Below are 21,764 nucleotides of genomic sequence, written 5' to 3' on the forward strand. Positions count from 1 at the left end.
AATAATCCATGCAAAGTACAGTCCCCGCATTTCTCTTTTGAATGTCGTGTATTTAAAGTGGAAATTGAGATAATTTTATATATTGCTAACAACAGTGAATTCAGGAACTAACGTGTTCCTATTGTCTGACAGACCACGGTGACATCTGCTTTTACGTGACGCAATAGTGACATTGTGCATGCCACGTAAATTGGGTGCTTCGACGAAAGAATGCGGGCAAGACAGGGGCGTTAAGCATACACTTTGAGATTTGACGGGCTGACTAGCTGCTCCAGCCCTGCGACATGCCGAAGAATACAGCTTTGTTTCAGGACTTTATCTGAAACGTAATTTAACATGGGGCAGCACGTTGACCCAACGAAGCCGAAACACCATTTCACATAAGTATAAATGAAAACATCTTGTTGACCTTTATTGCCGGCCAAGAGAGTGCATTAGTAAAAAAGAATGTTTGCGCTAAAGACTAATTAGTACTGGATTTAGCAGAACTGAAATCTCGCTCCTGCATACCAGAAACATTACTATGGGCTTGGCGTTGTTTTTCCGCGAGTAAATCAGCATTTTGTATTATAATATACAGCACATAAAAATATATTCGGCGTTTTGTTGGAATGAACTCTCAGCTTTCAAAAAAGATATTTCTTACTGGGATAGTCCTAAGCACCACCAAATTATTTTGATTGAAACTGGTACTGGTGTTGGGCGAAACTATGAGTTACGAAATTTCACTTCATTTCACTTCATTGGTGGTGGTTATCTTTGCTTTCAGGTGACAATGTCGTGGCCACTGCAACGCAGGGAACATATGTTGACCTGCCAAGTGAGCGTTTACTCCTGTGAAATTCTTCGCAGTTTATCCAGTGCTTTCTGTCATTAGGTCGCGAGTTCTTCTCGTGATGTTTTTTTCTTGCTTCTGCACACGCAGCCTGTCTGTACACGTGCTTTGCGTGCATGTTCAGCACTTTAGATGGTCAACCGACGCATGTGCAGCTAAAGACTGCCCCCCCCCCCTTGTTTTAAAGGGAAATAAATGTTTCATACGCACACAGAAACAAAATTATGGACAGAAGATACATAAACAGCGATAAAGTGCCGCAGAAAGGCTGGTGAACGTTTCAGTAGGTCCGCCTATCGAAACATTGGCGAGCCTTTCTGAGGCACACTATCCCTGTTTATGCAACTTTTATTCCACAGTGTGCCTCTCCATCCTAGCGGTCGGCCCCCGTCTTGAGTTACGGACAGAGGCATCCGTCGTTGTGCGGTAACATAGTGTTAAGGCCTCCCCTCCTTCACCCTGTCCAACGCGCACGCACACAGCATAATATTACACATAAACTCGACAACACCCGAGTAGCTCTAAAAGGCACAATATTAAAGGTTAATATAAAGGTTAATATTAAAGGTTAATATTATCAGGGAAAGCTCTAACCTAACGTGGACAAGAAAGCAGCACCGCAATATTTGTTACAATGAATGCAGTGAATATTCCTTAAAACGGTAATAAATAATATGATTGTCATCGCACCACAGAGTGACTATTTAGGTCACTCAACGTACTATGAAACATGCCAACGCAACGCCTCAACGGAATAGCCGCAATTATTTCGTCGACACCATCATGGACGGTGTCCTAACTTTGTATGCGCTGCCGGTTGGTAATTCGAGATTCGGTTATTTCACTTGCTTGCTTCCCGAATATGTTTGATTCACTGAGCTATGCGAAGCTCTGGTGGCATCAGCACCCGCTGCAATGCGCTGAAGTAGATATGCGCTCATTTACGCCAAGTTGCCGTGCTATCAGCGGTAACTCTTTATATGTAATTCTGGCCAAAGCCGGATATATCATTGTTTACGGGAGTCTCGTACACGCTATACCCTATGCAATGAAAAGGTAGGTGTCAAATCAAACTGAGTGAACAAAAAGCAGAGCCGTTGTGGCATGACGCTCTTTGTCCATGTCTTTGTTAGATTGTTTATAATGAAGTTCAAAACATATCAGTATGTTCAATGAGCTACTCAACAGGTGAGTGAAGTCCACCAGTGCAAATGTTCTGTTCACACTTGCCGCTATTCACGCTTCCCGTTCTTTTGCACGCCGTAAAACACCTATCTTAACCGCCTTTGTTCAGTTCAATTCTCCTTTCGATCCGCTAAAGATTGTCACAAGTGGTAACCTAAGTAGTAAACAGCGCGTCATGATTTGCGGAGGAACCGACTATATTTCCTTGCAAGCGGATGTCAAAGTGGCGAGTGCAATTCAAACAGAATTGGTCTTAACTACTCTTCAACAACCAGAGCTACGTGTGAAGCTTCATCTAGAAATGGAATGCTAAGCTGAGCCATAGACAAAGTCCGAATGACTAATGAGAAATTAACGTGGTGTAGGTATTACTCTCAGTTGCTGTATTGAAGCTCAGGCCCAAGAAGCTCTGAGTTTGTGTAACACTGTGGAAACTATACTGTTGGCATCGGTTTCAACGCTCTCGTCAACTGCTTCAACAATGACTTGCTGATTTTGTAAAACGTCACCATTATATACAGTTGACCTTTCCATTACCATAGTGATAAAACTAATTTCTCAGAAAGTTCATTCACCTTCACTATCTGCCCAACAACGATGCGATCTGTGGCTATGACCTTTCACTCTGAAAGGTGCTTTCTGGAGAATTTATTTATTTCCCAACGTGTTCGGTTGGATTGGGGACAACAGTATGCCGGGGTAGAGCTGTGACACATACGACGAATTTTCGACACAGAAGTGCTGGAGTAATGGAAAGTAGCAGTTTATATTTAATAAGTATTATTAGTGTAATAAGCAAATATTAGAAGGATGAGTACACTAAATTGGCGTATAGAATAGACAATTTAAAAAAAAATTCATTCGACTCTCGAAGTCATGGACTTACTCACCTCGGCGGTAGCATTTCTACAGCAAAAAGGCTCATGTAGAAGATGTAAGTGCAAGTTGGTGTCCCAAGGTGAAGAAGATTAGTTCGTAGTCTTCCACATTGACACCACGCATAGCCACTATGTTGTTCGGACGTTAAACATTAACTAACTAACTAACTAACTAACTAACTAACTAACTAACTAACTAACTAACTAACTAACTAACTAACTAACTAACTAACTAACTAACTAACTAACTAACTAACTAACTAACTAACTAACTAACTAACTAAATAGCTAACTAATTAACTAACTAAATGGCTAACTAAATAGCTAAATAAATATATAAATCAAATCGTATTCGAAATTCTTACTTCTCACACCGGTAGCTCATTTGTGCGCGCTAAGGCTTAGCTCTTTATCGCAGCCCGGTGTATAGGCCTCTGCAGTGAAACGGCAGCCCACCCCTCTCAGGGAGGGCGAAAAATATACGACGACTAGAATAGGTAATTCCGATAGGAATTGTACGAATGCTCTAAATGCATGAACGCCGTTGGTGCCGCCGCCGCCTTTGTCCTGCTGTCCTAGGGACGGCGCATGCGCAGCTCGCGCGCGGAGGGTTAGAGGGTCTCCAGAGATGAGGAGGACGTTTGGCTGCAAAAACGAACCCGAGTGAAGTAGATGCGACGTGAACGCTACGCCCAATCACCTCGATGGCGGAGCAAGGAAAGCATTCTGCCTTACGCTGCAGGCGTGAGCGTGGTGCCCACGCAGTCTGTAGGCGCACTAGCATTCCGGCTCGGCTGATGTGTGCCTGACGCAGCGCCCTAGTGTGAGCAGTAGGCGTCAAGCGAACGTTATGTAATATGCCACTGGGCGCTGGCTAATGTCCTTGTTCCTGGCAGTCTCATCTTATGCTCCACCGTGATGCGACGCTGACAGAGCGCTGTTCCTTCTGGCCATCCGGAGCTGCTATGCGTGCTACAAACTACCGCATTTGTGGATACTTTTCTTCAGCAGAATTCTTTGGCTAGGTGCCCGAATCAATCTTCTGCTCAATTCCGTTCATCCTTCCGTTCCTTCCGGTTTCAAGACGCACGGATGTATGGATGGATGCTATCAGTGTCCCCTTTGAAACGGGGTGGTGGGTTGCGCTGCCAACCTCTTCTTCTTATTTTGCCTAATGTCCTGCCTACCACTGTTAAAAAAACGCTGGTCTCCCTACTTTTCTGCCACCAAACCTCCGATCGCTTCTTACTAATATCTATTGCGGACATGTTTACTTTCTCCCGGATATCTCTGAACCCAAAGGCTTCAAAGAGGCCAGAGGAACCTAAACCGACATCTGGGTAAATATCTTCAGATCCTAATAAACACGTGTGCACGTGTGCACAACGTGTTCAAACACGTGGCCACGCTCCGATTGTTCTACAAAAGTGATATTCCCGATACAAATACATACACAACAAAAAAAAAACTAATAGCCAATAGCCTTGCCACTTCCAATTTACTATTTAACGACTAAAATCACCGCCCAAGCACTCCTTGCATATAGAGAACCAGCAAAGCTGAAACTTGCGTCCGCGGTGTTTATCACTGGGTTCATCCCAACTTTTCATTAAACGACGGCTTGGTATGCTGCCGGATCCTCGGTACACAGTTTCTACTTGCGCTCGGCTGCACGACATTGTTCTTGTGCCCAGGCTGCAGCATCGACACGGCGTAGACAAATTCGTTACCGGTTATGCTCTCGGCGTTGCTGATCGATAGCTGCATACTCCTCAGGAGTACGCATGACGCGTGGCCCACCCATTTCAGAGGCCGAGAGTAACTGCTGTGCGCGCGATCGGCTGCGACAGAGAGCAACGACGTCACTACTGGAACAGCCAATCGCGCGCCTCTCTTTTTTCTTTGCGCATGCGCATGGGGTTGCGCCGGAGGAGTTTTCGGCGTACAGGTGACAGACCGGCGGACGGACGAATCGGCTAGCCATATACAGCTATGCTTAATTAAAAGACTTAACGTAAAATAGGGTCGCACGTTTTGAAACACGTTGCGCGAAAACGAAATATTCCCGATGCGCAGACGCATACACCCAAAAAAAGTCTAATAGGTGGTCGATTTGCCTTCTCCAGCCTACCATTCAAAGGCTAAAGAAAGTCGCAGTTTCGCCCGAAAGGCGAAGGATCGATTGCGATAGCAAATTAGTGGACACCTATACGAACTAAGGATAGTAGCTTTATTGGCCATATTAACTTCTAAACATAGGCACACTAACTAAATTACTCAGCATGGTGTCAGGCGCGCACAAGCAAACATGAAGCATCTCACTCGATGACCGCGGAAACTCGCTGCCATAACGCTGGGGTGAGGAAGCGCGACCGCAGCAGCGAGCGAATTTACCAATGTGCTGCGTCTCGCATCAACGTAAACTAAGCGACGCTAACACAGTGCGCGGCGCACTTTGTCCCCGCCGCAGATGACTTTTGGGATACAGCGGCCCGGGCGCGTATTTTCAATTGCTAGAAGGTACAGTGGGGCAAGGTACACTGGGGCAGTGATACCTACTGTACGTACTGTACAGTAGGTACAGTAGGTGCAGTGTATTCATATGAATACAGCAATCAAACCCGGCCTTCAGTCCCCAGCAGCTGCGAAGCGACTGACCACGGCGGCAGTCAGATCTGTGACGCAGCAGAGGGTGCTAAGAATCCCTGGATCCGGACCGGCCGCCATTGGAATCTGAACCTGGCAACGTTTAACGCAAGCAAATTATCTAGTGAGGCGAGTCTAGCAGTGCTATTGGAGGAATTAGAGGGCAGTAAAGGGGATATAATAGGGTTCAGTGAAGTTAGGAGGACAAGAAAAGCTTATACAGTGCTAAAAAGCGGGCACGTCCTGTAGTACCGGGGCTTAGCGGAGAGACGAGAACTAGGAGTCGGATTCCTATTTAATAAGGATATAGCTGGTAACATACAGGAGTTCTATAGCATTAACGAGAGGGTGGCAGGTCTTGTTGTGAAACCTAATAAGAGGTAAAAATTGAAGGTCGTACAGGGTATGCCCCTACATCCATTCATGATGACCAGGAAGTCGAAAGCTTCTATGACGATGTGGAATCGGCGATGCGTAAAGTCAAAACAAAATACACTATACTGATGGGCGACTTCAATGCCAGGGTAGGCAAGAAACAGGCTGGAGGGAAGTCAGTGGGTGAATATGGCATATAGGCTCTAGGAATAGCAGGGGAGACTTATTAGTAGAGTTTGCAGAACAGAATAATATGCGGATAATGAATATCTTCTTCCGCAAGCGGGATAGCCGAAAGTGGGCGTGGAGGAGCCTGAATGGCGACACTAGAAATGAGATCAGCAAGGTGTGCTTAAGGGACCATAGAAGGGTAAGAACTCGAATTAGCCTAGACCTGAGGAAGGAACGGAAGAAACTGGTACATAAGAAGCCGTTCAATGAGTTAGCGCTAAGAGGGAAAATAGAGGAATTTTGGATCAAGCTGCAGATCAGGTATTCGGCTTTAACTCAGAAAGAGGACCTTAGTGGTTGAAGCAATGAACGACAATGTTATGGGCATCATTAAGGATTGTGCAATAGAAGGTGGTAACTCCGTTAGACAGGATACCAGTAAGCTATCGCAGGAGACGAAAGATCTGATAAAGAAACGCCAATATATGAAAGCCTCTAAGCCTACAGCTAGAATAGAACTGGCAGAACTTTCGAAGTTAATCAACAAGCGTAAGACAGCTGACATAAGGAAGTATAATATGGACGGAATTGATCATGCTCTCAGGAGCGGAGGAAGCCTAAAAGCAGTGAAATAGGCAAGAATCAGATGTATGCGTTAAGAGACAAAGCCGGCAATATCATTACTAATATGGCTGAGATAGTTCGAGTGGCTGAAGAGTTCTATAGAGATTAATTCAGTACCAGTGGCACGCTCGACGATAATAGAAAAGAGAATTGTCTGGAATAATTTTAAATCACACAAGTAACACTGGAAGAAGTAAAGAAAGTATTGGGAGCTGTGCAAAGGGCGAAGACAGCTGGGAAGGATCAGGTAACAGCAGATTTGTTGAAGGATGGTGGTCAGATTGTTCTAGAGAAACTGGCCACCCTGTATACGCAATGCCTCCTGATTTCGAGCGTACCGGAATCTTGGAAGAACGCTAACATAATCCTAATCCATAAGAAAGGGGGCACGAAAGACTTGAAAAATTATAGACCGATCAGCTTACTGTCCGTTGTCTACAAAGTATTTACTAAGGTAAACGCAAATAGAATCAGGAACACCTTAGACTTCTGTCAACCAAAGGACCAGGCAGGATTCCGTAAAGGCTACTCAACAATAGACCATTTTGACACTATCAATCAGGTGATAGACAAATGTGCGGAATATAACAACCCTTATATAGAGCTTTCATTGATTACGAGCAAGCGTTTGATTCAGTCGAAACCTCAGCACTCGTGGAGGTATTACGGAATCAGGGTGTAGATGAGCCGTATAAAAATACTGAAAGATATTTATAGCGGCTCCACAGCCACCGTAGTCCTACATAAAGAAAGCAACAAAATCCCAATAAAGAAAGGCGTCAGACAGGGACATACGATCTCTCTAATGCTATTCACACTTAAATACGCTGTGAGTAGCCTTAGAGAGACCGGGTTGTGGCCGCGGAGGCACGCTTCGGCCTCCGCGGCCCCAACCCACGGGCCGCCCGGGTTCCAGCTTTGATGCCGCCGCTTACGTTTGGGTGCACCGAAGATCCTGCGCCGCCTGCTTTAACATAACCTAAGGTTCTCTCCTGAGGCCTCCGTTTGCCGGTTACAAGTGCCCTTCTGGAGCAGTGTTTGTAAAAAATGCAATCTATCGTCACGAACAAAAAGCCCACCCCTCTCTGGAAGGGGGAAAAATATACAACTCATACAACATCGTACAATTCCTACAACATCAGTCAGAACCTTGCCCGTTCAGACACAGCGATCCCCAAATGGGGCGTCCGTGCCCACAGCCTCACCGCGCGGGCAGCCAGCGGCGGAGCGTAACCAAACAGGACCGCACTCCGCAATGCCGGCGTGCCTAGGGGACAAACCCATGCAACACGCGTTAAGAAACCTCCTTCGTTGTGCCCAGGCAGACTCACATATTCAAGGAGCAAAGGCCCCCAGATTTTTGTGTCACAACCTTTACTGACTTACCTGAACACCAAATCTACAGCGGAAATATGTAGAGCGGATAATATGTGATGTAAAATTTAGCATAACTGCCCCCCCCCTACACTTCGTGCCTCTCGACAACGTGTTATGAAAACAATATGACATTGCAGCTCGAGCTTGTCTTGCTAACGGTACATATTTGCCTAGCACTTTTGTTTCATTTTTTACTCTAGCTGAATCAACAAGCGCAGACAATAGACATATTGTATGAAACGCGTCAAGCAGCGCTGTACGAAGTAAATGTACGAGGGTAGCTCAGCATAAATATCGTTGTCGGAAGCTTCATTCTCCGTGTTATAGCGGCACGCCGAACACGATGAGAAAACTTCACTCGATTTAAGCTTTCGATTCCATTAAATAGATGACTATCTATGTTTCTGTTGGTTGTAAACTCTGTGACTGACATCATTAACTCCACCTGACATGCACGAAAATTGTGGGCATGTACTGCTTCATTCACCATTGACAATAAACAATGTAAGCTTACTTCTTTAAAGTGTTTGTTTGCCAGTTGAGGCCTTTCGGTCACCTGGCTGCATAGCAAATATATATGTAGTCATGTTAGAGTACCGTACACACGAATACCGCCCCGACAGCTGGAACAAAACTCCCAAAACCAGCGAGAGAGCTGCGCGGCGATCGAGCCCCGTCAGCCGCTACCGCAGCGGCCATATTGCTCACTAATTAATGATGACATTAATTTTCATTTTGCCAGCGCCACCTCTCGGTCGCATATGTTAGTTGACAATGCTACCACTACTCTTACTTCTTTTGCACTGTAGGAGGCACAGTTTCCGTTCTCTAAGTTTATATAGGTGTCCTGTGCTGTGGCGCTTTGGCGCGTTTCAATGTTCAGCACGTCGTACGTGTTCTCAAATTCAACGCGTTTATATGCAGATAAACTTGAACTCGCTCTGCGAGGTTTGCCATGGTGGCCGAGGGAATTGGCTGTGCGTGTCTTATCGGGCCACAATACAGGAATCTGTAAATGAAGTGTTCTGCACATTGTACACATAATGTGTCGGGATTAAATGCACCGTGATTTAAAGTCATGTAACATTCGGCTGGTCCCTGTCACGCTATGACTCCGTGTGCAATGATGCGGAGCCCACTCATCATCAGACCCAGAGAAAGCATGAGCAAGCGGAACTTGCAGCCTCTCGCCAGAGCAGTCGGAGTCTGTAAGAGGAAACGTGTTTGCATTTCATCGGCTGTAAACAAACAAGGTGCGCAGGCGCGGGAGCATGTCACCGCGGCTGACGCCATGACAAGCATGGAAGCTGCAGGACCCACGTGACCCGAACTCCATCATATCTTGGTCGCGTTTCCTGGTCGAACGTGAGACGCCTGCGAGAGCTCCGAGCTGCAGCACGGTGCTCCAAACGAAGCAGCTGAATGTGTTTAGAACGCTTGATTTTGACCAGTCGAGCGTAATGCACGTTTCCAGAGGGCTCTGGAGTGCTCGAAAACAACCTGCCGAGTTTAAGAACAGAAAGCTTCGCTTACCTGCACATACACTAGGGATGTCTTCTGAAGAATTTTCTTTCCTGACTCTTTTCTTTTACTCCCTCGACTCCTCGCGCTTCGAGATTCGATGGCAGTAATTAATACCGCCTGATTTAAGCACCTCTTTCCATGTTCAGTGGGTGTGATAAATGAAGCTAGTAACCCTTCGAACATAATGGAAATCCTCGGAGGCAAGCGGCCGCGAATTAGGCAGTTACGCTGCGGTCAGCATGCTTTCGTCTTCTCTGTCAGTTATATTTGACTCTGTTCATCAAGAATCCATTATCTACGTCGATGGGACTTATTGCTGGATACAACGCAAATATTTCCTTTCGCATAACATTACGGTGACCGAAGATTTGTTCGCGTCCGTGTCTCATTCTAACTGCAGAGGGGAATACATCGACACGTGTGTCGTTTTCCTGGTGTTGTTTTCATTCAGACACCATACGTGCTTTTCAATAAATTTTATTTCTTGGATGTTCAGAACAGCGATGACGGTCGTGCAACTTGGTTTCTGGCCAGACCGTTGAAGCTTTAGTAATCCGCAATATTTTTGTAATCAATGCGCGAATTTCATTTGTAAACAGGGAAAGGGCTCGAAGGACATAGCCGACGTTGTCACGACAATCACGCCTTCGTCTGAATCTTTGAAGCAGCTGCTGGCGACGTGTCACCATGAACACATGCATGCTCATTGACCATCATGCGTTCCGCGCTTTATGCTGTTCACCTAAGCGAGGTCTTTTAGGCAAAAAGTGATGTTATGTGATATAACGGCGTGTTCTTTTTTTCGTGTCTTTACAGCTGTCGAACAACGTAAGTAGCCGTGTGAACAGTCGTTTTGTGGAAAACGAGTAAAATAACTCCTGATACGTTTGGTTCTGGTGTGCACTGAATGTGCACAGGACATTAGCGTCTTTGCTTTCTCTCTTCCTCCTCTTTCGCAATCTTAAGGCGGATTGCGTACTTCAAAGTCATGCATCATACTCCCATTCGCATTAAACAGGGAAGGCTGGGTTAGCATTCAAACGAGAATTTTTATGGCTAAAGCGAAAATATTAATGAAACGTACTCTTGCTCAGTTAGCATTTTTGCATGGGACTATTGGCGTATTTCTATTGTTTTTACGTAGATAATGAGTCCACAAGATAGAGACTTCTTTAATTGCTGTATTTCCTAAAATAAATGCACGTGGCATAGTATAATGCGGTAATCTCTTCGCATTGTGACTGCAGAACTTTAATGAATGGAATTGCTTACCATGATACCAGCTGCTTTTCATAACCTAATACACCGCACTGCTAAATTCTATGTTCCCTACCCTGTGCCGGCTACGCTTGACCGCCAAAGACGCGTCCTCTTTCAGGCTTTACAGTTCTTTACTATAATGACGGTGGTGATGGAGTTTATTTCAGATGAATGCATGTAACTTTGACAGAGGAAATAAAACGTGCCGTGAAAACTAATCCGAATTTCGTTTTGCAAATTTTAAAGCACGAGCCGTATCGTAGCGCATAGGAGGCGGCTTGGGAAGGAGAGGGTTTATCAGGGGTGATGAACCCAAGACTAGTGTTAAGTTAACCGACCGCAGAACATTTGTTCGCAATTGCGAACGGCGCAGTGTCGACCTGCAGCTCGCGGATAGTCTAATAACCGAGTTTCACTTCAAACTGTCATTCTAAAGGCCATGCTGACGTGAATGGCTGTTTTTCTTAAAACAATATTGGGTTTTACGTGCCAAAACCACTTTCTGATTATGAGGCATGCCGTAGTGGACGAATCCGGAAATTCCGACCACCTGGGTTTCCTTAGCGTGCACCTAAATCTAAGTACACGGGTGTTTTCGCATTTCGCCCCCATCGAAATGCGGCCGCCATGGCCGGGATTCGATCCCGCGACCTCGTGCTCAGCAGCCCACCACATAGCCACTGAGCAACCACCGGGGATATTTTTCTTAGACAAATGCGGTGATAGAGACATTTTTTGTGCCAGCCATCAGTGTACAGCTTTAAGTGACGAAGGCAAAAACAGAGCTAAATTAGATATCAGTGAAGAACCCTTCGCTAGTTTTACCACTTCGACGTTAAGGTAGTTGAGGAAGGCGATAAAATAAGCGATGGGGTGCCAGGTAGGTAAAGAGCGGTGTGAACTTCTCCCGCACGCACTCACGACAAAGTGATCACGCATTCCAATGTGGGCAACCCTGAATCTAGTAAACCCCTAAACTCTAACATCCGGACCTCATACTGCGCTGCCGTAGAGCTGTAACCTTGTGCTGAATTATTCCAAATTGATTCCATCAATGGGCATAAAACTTTATGCTGACGTTGATGGCTTTCATGGAAAAACAATAAAATTGTGAGGTTTTACGTGCCAAAACCAGGATCTGATTATGAGGCCCGCCGTAGTAGGGGACTCCGGTATGACTTGGACGTCCTGGGATATTCTAATGTGCACCTAAACCTAAGTACAGGGGTGTTTCCACATTTCGGCCCCATAGAAATGCGGCCGCCGTGGCCGTAATTTTTCTTGTAAGCGGGCATTTCACGTTTAAACTTCTTTTACAGCGAGAGACAAATACGGTTTTCGGTCTTGAACGATAGCGGTTTTGTTCATGGTTGCTTTCCTAACAAGTACATGGGTTTGAGAGACAGGTGTGTGTTCGCAGTTTTAGGACAACGCACAGTAATTTGTGTTACTGTAAATATAAAACATTGCGAGTTGCAAACTTCACTGTTGTACCAGTTTTCTTAAGAGAACTTTATTGTGATAAAAGGTATTTTTCTTCGTGCGTTTTTCATTTCCCGACGCAGTGACTGCAGATGGTAAGAATCGAATCAAAGTTACTCATCGGTATAAGGCTTTGCAATGTTGCTGTTAGAAAATTTAAAGGCTAACTGCAATTCAGTAGTCGCGTACGAGAAATCTCAACTTCTTCCTACATACATACTGAAGTTGCATGAAATGACACAGTCATGGTGCTAGTGCTTCCACTAGGTGCTATGTTTGTGCCAGCAAAACATATTTTTTAGAAGCACCACGTAAGTATTTTTGTGTATGCGATACCGAGCGTGCCATCCTGCAGGCTAATCCTGAAGCCCCACTCCGAGGCACGAACTTGAATTGCAGAAAGAGCAAAGATTTCGTTGGCACATCCAGCAGTCGCACGCAGTCATACGTGCTTACGACAACATTTTCCCTGATTCGGTAAACACAAATTTGTCTCTGAAAACACTCAGAAAAGAATGTCGAACAAAGGTAGTCCATGCAGCGACTGAGAGAGAGTCTTAAAGAAATGCACACCCTTCATCATACCCTGCTTTATGTACGCTACAGTACCAATTATAACTAGCATTACTGTGAGGGCTAAGACATTAACACAAAGCCTACAGAATCTCTACAACATTCACCGTCATTTTGGTTTTTTAGCATTTGCGTAGATGTCTCCCTGTTGCAAATATTTACCTGACATTTTAACTAACAAACTACTTTGAACTGCCTCAGTTTCCACGCCTTCATACGCCAGGGTCGTAAGTTCACCGTAGTTACAAGCAGAGGAATGGTTTTAATAATTGTGTGCATACGGAATGTCTTGTGTAGCTCACTGGGTGGGGGGTAATAAACTTAAACTACACCTTTAATGTTATTCTGCGCTAGTTTTGTAGAAATAAACGAAGGTTTCCACTTGTACTTTATATTTACCTCTCTGTCGTCTGGAAATGCTGATGAAAACATGCAGTTCAGAAGAGCTTAATCGGGGTTGTTTGGAATATTAGAAGTGAAATAATAAAAACAATATATTGACTGCAGCGCACAAGTGCGTGAGTATTGTTACGACACAAAAGTAATGGGGTTTATTTAGTAGGCTTCTTAGCGAGCCTCAGACGGGTCAAAAGGCCCACCTTTGCTTCCTCCTTTCTTCCGCTCACACTTTCTTCTTCCGCTCATGTAGCTACATTTGCTGTAACACTTCTTCGTGGGGGATCCGTCTTATGGTCGACGCCAGGTGAAATAAAGAGCTCATGTTGATACTGGCCAAATTGGTAACATTGCCAATCGGCCAAAATTGGGTCTCATTCGGCGCATATTCAAGGCTTAAAGCTTGCGGCAGTGCTTCATGACGCCAGACCCTGAAGTGCGACTGGCCTTGCCGATTAGAAAATTGTACACTTGCTCTGGTGTGCCCTTAAACAAATGCCCTGCAATGTCTTTCTCGGACATTCTTGCGTTGGCTTACTTGCAGAATTTCGAGATATCATCAATTTAGGTAGTGCAAGTCTCCCCTGGTAGCTGTGCCAGGGTGTGCTTGCGCGTACCTTTTTTTTTTGCGTACGAATCAGCGAAGCATTCCTATAGCTCATCGACGAAATGCTCCCACGTCGTTAATATTGATTCATGACTTTCAAAGCGCATCAGGGCAGTGTCAGTCAGTGCGAACTCAACGTTGATTAGTTGGCAGTGTCCCAGTCGTTGGACTTGCTCACTCGTTCGTAACGCCTAACCCACTCGTCCACATCTTCATCTGCTTTCCCGGTGAAAAGCAGAGGTTCTCGGTAGTAGTGACGCGTGCCATCAGGCATTGATCCCAGAGCGGCAGGCATCGGACCCTGAGCGTCTCCGTCGTTGGACGTCAGCAGGCGAAGGTGGTAGTCCGGCGAGGCGACGACTGCGGCGAAGAATACGTGTTTCCGGGTCCATCATTACTACAAGTACCCCGCAACCTCCACACAAGCTATTACGACACGAAAGAAACGGGGTTTATTTCTTATGCCTCACACTTGAAGGGCAGACGGGGCAAAGCGTCATTCTACCTCGTTGCCCCCGCTCACACTTTTTCTTCCACTCATGCGACTACATATGCTTTAGTAGTATCCCAAATTACTGCGCGAAATAGTCTCTGTAGACTTGGGCTATATTTACGCTAATTTAGAATTCAGAATAATGTTTAGCATGCCGAGAAAGCAGGCGTGTACACAGCTGGATGTGATAAAGCGCGTGACTAGACACTCACGCCCATTTCAGGACGTGCTTAGTAATTTGCACTACAACCGTTCATCACAGCTGTGTATGCTTTAAAAAGCTTTATGGGAAGTACAGCTAGCCCCAAGTATACGTAACTTGTTTGTACTACTTGTATGTTCCCGGTGGCGAACGCTATTTATAGGAAACAAGCAGAAGCCTTCTTACCGCTACTCTTTCCTAAATTGTGAGATATCAGCGTTCCATTGAGTTGCTACCTGATGATTACTTTTTCATGCATTTGTGACAGCAAACTTGAGCTGCACCGGAATGCAAATCCTTGAAAGCAAGAACCCAATACTTCATCGAGGCACTCTAGCACATTCGAGATCCTTTAGACAGTAGGTCACGTGCATGTCACTACATGTAACCGAAAGCGCACAGGTGTGCCGCTGCAGAATTGCGCCCTTATTAACAAAGAGCTCTTTCGCTAGAATTGTTCGTAAGTACAAAAAATTCAGCCAATCACGATGCTGTACATATTGGCGAAAGTGACTGGCGAGTGGCAAAGAGCACTTACGAACTAGAATATTTGTGAATTTCGTCCCTGTTTTCTTGAACATCACTGTCGCATATGTGCGACAGTTGTTAATGTACATTGAGATAAGCAAAATTTTAATGTACAATGTTATATTTACAGCTGACGACGAGTAAGTTGCTTAACTTTGCCTTCGTAGCTAAACCTACCGCTTTTACTGTTTTCGCGACTCCAGTGTTATTTCGGCATGACACGTGGTAATGCAAAACGGAGCTTTTATTTATTGTTACTTTGTGCAAAAATTCGCAACCTACGAAAAGGTACCTTTAATATCTAAAAGCCTCAGAAATGTTATCAGCTAGCTCTAAAGGGTTGCGGACGAAACTTCAAGCCCGAAGAATGACATTTGCACATTGAAGCATTGCATAACGCTTGCAGTCATAGTGCTTGAAAGCATTACTTTGCTGTTCGCGCCGGCATTTGGTCTCTTCAGGGCGACTGGAAAAGCTTGTATCATTTAGGAGATGGTGATTAGGCTAACATAAGCACGACCTACAATAGCGGACGAACTCAGGCACCGAAAGACATTTTTCAGGTGCAACATGCCTCATTTATTTGACTCGCGATCTAACCTGCCCGTAATTCATCACTAGACCAGAAATTTGATATGGATACGCGCTTCGGGCATGTGATCCGTGACTTATATACCATATGGCAGTGGCAGTCCTCGTAGTTTTGAATTTCAACTGTACACTGGCCCAGAAAACAAAATTGCACAGAAAACAAACAAGCAGAGAAAGCAAAATTAAGACTCCGATATGAAACGTCCACGAATATATTACTCGTAGCAGGTGGAATCGAGAACGGGGTCCTTATAAGAAAGCAGCGACAGCGTTGGGCACCTGTCTTCGTATGCATCTCTTCGCGCTGCAACACAGCATGTTACACTAAAATCTCGCCCACCTGTCCATCTTGCAACAAAAATTGTGAAAAGGGCCGGAGCAGGGAGGAGAAAGCAGTAAAGAACGCGGGGGACTCCGGTGTTTACGGTCTCCGGTCTCTCGAGCTTTCTCTACGGGGTGATCACTTCTAAGCTTTCCGGCATTTTAAAGAATCGCCTGCTGCAGCCAACCTGATTCTAGTCCTCGAGAACTATTCAGAGAGGCGGACATCACTTAGATAACAAATGGATGCATATATTAAACAAATTAACCGAAAAAAAACAGTAAAAGCTTCTTACGGCACGTATTGATATTTACGAATTGTAGGCGGTGAGCTGACAAGGCGTATCCACTTGAATTTTTTGAATAACAACAGTTTCGATATAAGCGCACCGAACTCGGCGTAAAAATGCGCTGTTTCATTTACGTTTTTAACAAAACGGTCTTATATGCATTGAAGTACAAAATTAACTGGAACGTTTCATGTATTTCCGGCACTTTAAATAGGAAAAATCAATAGATCAAGAAGCATGAAAAGACAGGCGGGACGCTAGTGAACGAACGAGACAGCAAGAAAGAGCCCTATGCGCTAGAAAGAGCAGTGCTAAAAGAGGACAGCAGGGCTAGCTTGAAAATCAATATTTTATGTATTTCCAGCGTTTTCAAAACTAGGAAAAATTAAGAGAAGAAGAAAGACGTCAGGACCGTTAGGACGCTGGTGAATGGACGAGTCAGCAAGAAAAGGCCCAGTGTACTGGAAAGAGCGTTACTTAAAGGGGCATGCTGGGCTAGTTTGAATGTATACAAATTCGTGCATTTCCAGCGCTTTCAAAAACTAGAAAAAATGAAGAGAAGAAAGTAGAAAGAACAGGTAGGACGCTGGTGAACGGACGAGACAGCAACAAAGGGCCCAATGTACTCGAAAGAGCAGTGCTTAAAGAAGACAGCTGGGCTAGTTGGAATGTCGACAATTTCATCCATTTCCAGCACTTTAAAAAAATAGAAATAAGTAAGGATAGAAGGAAGACGAGAGCACAGTGGGACCTGTCCTTTCGTTTTCTCTCACTTTCTCCAACTTCTTTAAAGCGCTGTAAACGCATTAAATTGCCGTTCAAACCACCCTAGCTGTCTGCTTTATTTACCTGAACGCGCATGTATTCCGTCTCACACTTTGGTAAATAAGATCTCCAAACTGTTGTCATCCTGGAGATTCATTTCAACTGGATAGGCTTAGCAATATGACAAGTTACAATTCGTAAATTGCACTGTTCCGTAAAGTATAGCTTCGGGAGTTAGTGAGTTTCTATTAACTAGTTGAATATGTGTTTCGGTTTCTTGTGCTAGCAGTGTTCGCCTCTTCGAATAATCCAGCTCAGAGAAAAGAGTTACGCTATCTGCAATAGGCGATTTTTAAAAACGTCCTGGTAACTTAGAAATTATCGTCCCATATAGTCAATACTTTAGTGCGAATCTCATAGACCACTCAAGTGTCTCAGTGTGCAAATTTTCTGGGCAATAAGAGGTGTGCCAGAAGTGCCGGCATACCTAGATAAATGGGAGGAGAGGGAGGCTCTGGCCCCCACCAGAAATGATCGTCCGTTATAATCTGTACTATAGCGCAGGTCTCATAGCCCGCTCAAGTATATCAGGTAACAAACTTTCTGAGCAACAAGAGATGTGTCAGAAGTACCGGTATACCTAGGTTGTTTGTAGAAGAGGGAGGGTCTGGCCCCCACAAGTAATCATCATCCGGTATACTCTGTACTCTAGTGCAGGTCTCATAGCTCACTCAAGTCTACCAGTGAACAACGCTTCTGAGCAACAAGAGGTGTGTCAGAAATACCGGCATGCCTGGGTCAGCGGGAGAAAAGGGAAGCTCTGGCCCTCACCAGAAATGATCTCCCTGTATAGTCTGTACTCTAGTGCAGGTCTCATCCCACTCAAGTACCTCAGTGAACAAACTTTCTGAGCAACAAGAGGTGTGTCAGAAGTACCGGCATGCCTAGGTCGGTGGCAGAAGAGGCAGGCTCTGGACCCTATCAGAAATGATCGTCCGGTATAGTCTATGCTCTAATGCAGGTCTCATAGCCCACTCAAGTGTACCAGAGAACAAACTGTCTGAGCAACAAGAGGTGTGTCAGAAATATCGGCATGCCTAGATCAATGGGAGGAAAGGCAGGCTTGGCCTCCACCAAAAATGATCGCCCCGTATAGTCTGTACTCTAGTGCAGGTCTCATAGCCCACTCAAGTATCTCAATGAGCAAACTTTCTGAGCAACAAGAGGTGTGTCAGAAATACCGGCGCGCCTAGATCGGTGGGCCCCCACCAGAATTGATCTCCCCGTATAGTCATCACTCTAGTGCGGGTCTCATAGCCCACTCAAGTATCTCAGTAAATAAACTTTCTCAGCAACAAAAGGTGGGTCGGAAATACTGGCATATCTAGGTCGGTGGGAGGAGCGGTAGGCTCTGGCCCCCACCAGAAATGATCTCCCCATATAGTCTATAATCTAGTGCAGGTCTCATAGCCCACTCAATTATCTCAGTGAACAAACTTTCTGAGCAACAAAAGGTGTGTCGAAAATATAATACACGTAATATATAAATACACCTATATAAATACACGTAAAAGGAGAATGCGTTTTTCTCGGCAACCACTGCACCAAATTTGACGAGATTTGTAGAATTTAAAAGAAAACTTAGGATCTAGTGACTGTTGGCTTCGGATTTTCTCGTTAGGCTGTCAATTTTTTATTAAAAATTAGCAAATATGAAATATTTTAAGAAAGGGAGACTGTCAGGTTTACAACTCTGTAACTCAGCGATGAAAAACTATATATATATATATATATATATATATATATATATATATATATATATATATATATATATATATATCCGTGTCCCGTGCATTGGGGGCACAATAAAGATCCCCTTGGGGTCAAAATAATTAAATCGTGAATTCGGCAGGTAAAACCTCACATTAGCTTATCTATATGCGTGTGTGTGGGTGTGTATTTTCAAAAACACTGCAATTTATTCAGCGTCTTCGCTGAACAGCAGTACGAAAATTGTTTAGAATGTGGCACCTTCTAATGCTGGTTTCCGACATAACTTCCGCGTAGACAGAGTTCTATACAGTAAAATAACACTGTTGGCTAGCCCATTTGAAGCGATTCTGTGTCGCTTACCTTATCGAATATTGTTGCAAGAAATTGCAGTTCGCGTTTTGTACTGAAACAGCACACCAGATGTTCAACAACGAAGCCTATTGGAACTTGAAGCTCACCGGGTCCATGTTTTGCCCGTGCACTGAAAAGAATGTGCTGTTGTTTGTCAAAGTGATTGCTCACTGAAAAGCATCATTCTAACATTTGCTTCACCATTATAAAATTCCCTGCAGTATCGCGAAGATTCCCTTTGTCCTCGTCGTCCAAATTTGGGGACGAAAGTTTCCCTAATAGGGAAAAATTATCTGCGCGGAACATCACTGCTGCCCGTCAGTCCCGCGTAGTCCCGCGTGGACGCCAGCGCCGCACTTCCCCCTGGCTGTCGTGGTGCGATACCCGGCGGCTATCACTACCTCTCCCTCATAGATGGCGCAACGGTGGCCCAAGAGCTTGCACGAGCTGGTGCTTCCGCACGGGACTTTGTCGATTGCGGATAGCAAATCATAGTTGGCGCTGCGGGAATAGTCGCCGGGGGCACTGATGAGCGTGTCGACAGAAGGGCGTATGCCAGGTACGGGGCCTCGATAGGCGTCAAGTGCACTCCGGCAAACACACGCATTCACTCTACGGCGCACAAAGAAGCGAGCTTGCTGGAGAAGCCATGGCGCTAGTAGGAACTACTCAACACAATCGTTGGAAATGCGGTGATTTCAGTAATTGGCGTATTTGCTAAAATATACGCCGCACTACGCAATTCAACATCTTCGGATATATATATATATATATATATATATATATATATATATATATATATATAGAGAGAGAGAGAGAGAGAGAGAGAGAGAGAATGGGAACTAACGGGCCCCTGACTTTTGTCACAACCAGGTCGCAATCCAATGGAGTCAATGAAAGCACAGGGGAAGTTGCAATGATAAGCTAAAGGGTAATGAAAGTGGACAAACGAAACAACTTGCGCCTGGTGGGAGCGTAGCACACAACTTCCGCTTCACGTGCGCATCGCGGTACCAGTTTTTTGCTACGCAGGTAGCTGTTCTCACGTCAAATTACTCGGGTAGTTAAGAATGAGTACAATGTCTAATTATGTGTGGGTTATCCAGCGCCACTAAGGGCAATAGGGGCGGATCAGGAACATTGTTTTCACCGACGGCGTCACTTAGTACATCAACTTCAAGCGGGCACTTATCGAGGATTATTTTGTTTGGGGGGGGGGGCACCAATCCAAGGTTACTTTTCTATGCAAATGAGGGGGCGGTATCTTTACTAGTACAATTATGAATAATGCCCGCCGTTCGATATAACGATGCGTAAACCCTCAAAAGAGAAATGAAATAAGCTCTGTCTCACAGGTACGCCTGTCAGATACACCTCTCCTTTACTTGACAAACAAGGAACCACGTCAAATGGACTCGGGCATGAAGGAAGCGCAAGAACACTGCCAAGGACAAGTAAAACAAGCGGAAGTGTAAAATAACTGTTTCTATTAGCTTTTTTTAATTAGCTCTCGAAGAATTATAGAGAAATATATTTGCGGAACAATCACACTTCTTTTGAATCCCTCGTTTACTGCTAAACTAGGTTAAGTTATTGTTATTTGGAAAGTTGCGCAAAGATGCGTGGCCGCCAGTCCCATACATTCGCGTAGAGCACAGGACGCCGCGGTTCTAGACGTAATACGCCCACCCCGGAAGGTTAGAAAAAAAACCCACATAAGCACAGCAGAGAAGTAGCTACGTCAGCCAGCTCGGCTGATAACTGTAGAAGCATCATTCAAATCACACGGAATCATTCTCCACTTCCGGCGGCGTTTTATCTACTTCCTTTTTAAATAAAAAGATGTTGGTCCATCAATATTTTCACAAACAACGGTCAAATTTGTGAATTTTCGCTTTTCCTTCCTGTTTGGCTGTTGTCTCGGTCTTCCTTAGTCGATCGCTTCATTTCTCAACTCCTTGCAACTCTTGTTTGCAGTTGGCAATTTTGCACGAAAAGTGCGGTACAGTTGGAGCCAGGGGCATTCATATTGTTGATGGGTTTAACGGTTATTGCAGGGTTTCAAGATGGCGCTCTTTCGCGTGATCTTATTTTCCACCTTATGTAACCCCTTTCACGGGTAAATGGCTCCGAGGACCTGCAACGTCACAGCGAGCCGTCACTCGAGGAAATAATGAAGCGAAAGGAAAGTTAAACTCAATTGGCGTTTTCTCCGGCCACAACTCATTCCTCAAGCATACAAACGAGCTTACTACGAAAGGAATACCCTTTCTTGGTCCCTAGATCACTATAAATAAAGAAGGTTGAACTAACGAAGCAACAACGATGCGCGGGACCGTTGCAATAGATTCTGACAACTGAACGCATCTCGAGTTAATCGCTCAGACATCGTATCGATGAGAAAACTGGCATTCACAGCCCAGGAGATGCTGATAACTACTGCCATACAAAATGAGTGAAAAAGACAGCAAAGTGTTGACCACCGAAAAGCTGTGAAGTCTCAAGATTAATATGGCA

At 44.9% G+C, this 21,764-nt stretch overlaps 1 protein-coding gene across 1 annotated transcript in view; it reads left to right on the forward strand.

Annotated features, from left to right (window-relative positions):
* Positions 1 to 768: 768 nt before the first annotated feature.
* Positions 769 to 21,764, forward strand: part of LOC142583192 (uncharacterized) — a 77,969-nt gene continuing 56,973 nt past the window's right edge. Inside the window, exon 1 of the mRNA XM_075693547.1 lies at positions 769 to 820. The gene's annotated coding sequence lies outside the window, so the exon portion shown is untranslated. The remainder of the gene's footprint in view (positions 821 to 21,764) is intronic.

This window comes from Dermacentor variabilis, chromosome 5, assembly GCF_050947875.1.
Source record: "Dermacentor variabilis isolate Ectoservices chromosome 5, ASM5094787v1, whole genome shotgun sequence".
NCBI classification, from domain to species: Eukaryota; Metazoa; Arthropoda; class Arachnida; order Ixodida; family Ixodidae; genus Dermacentor; species Dermacentor variabilis.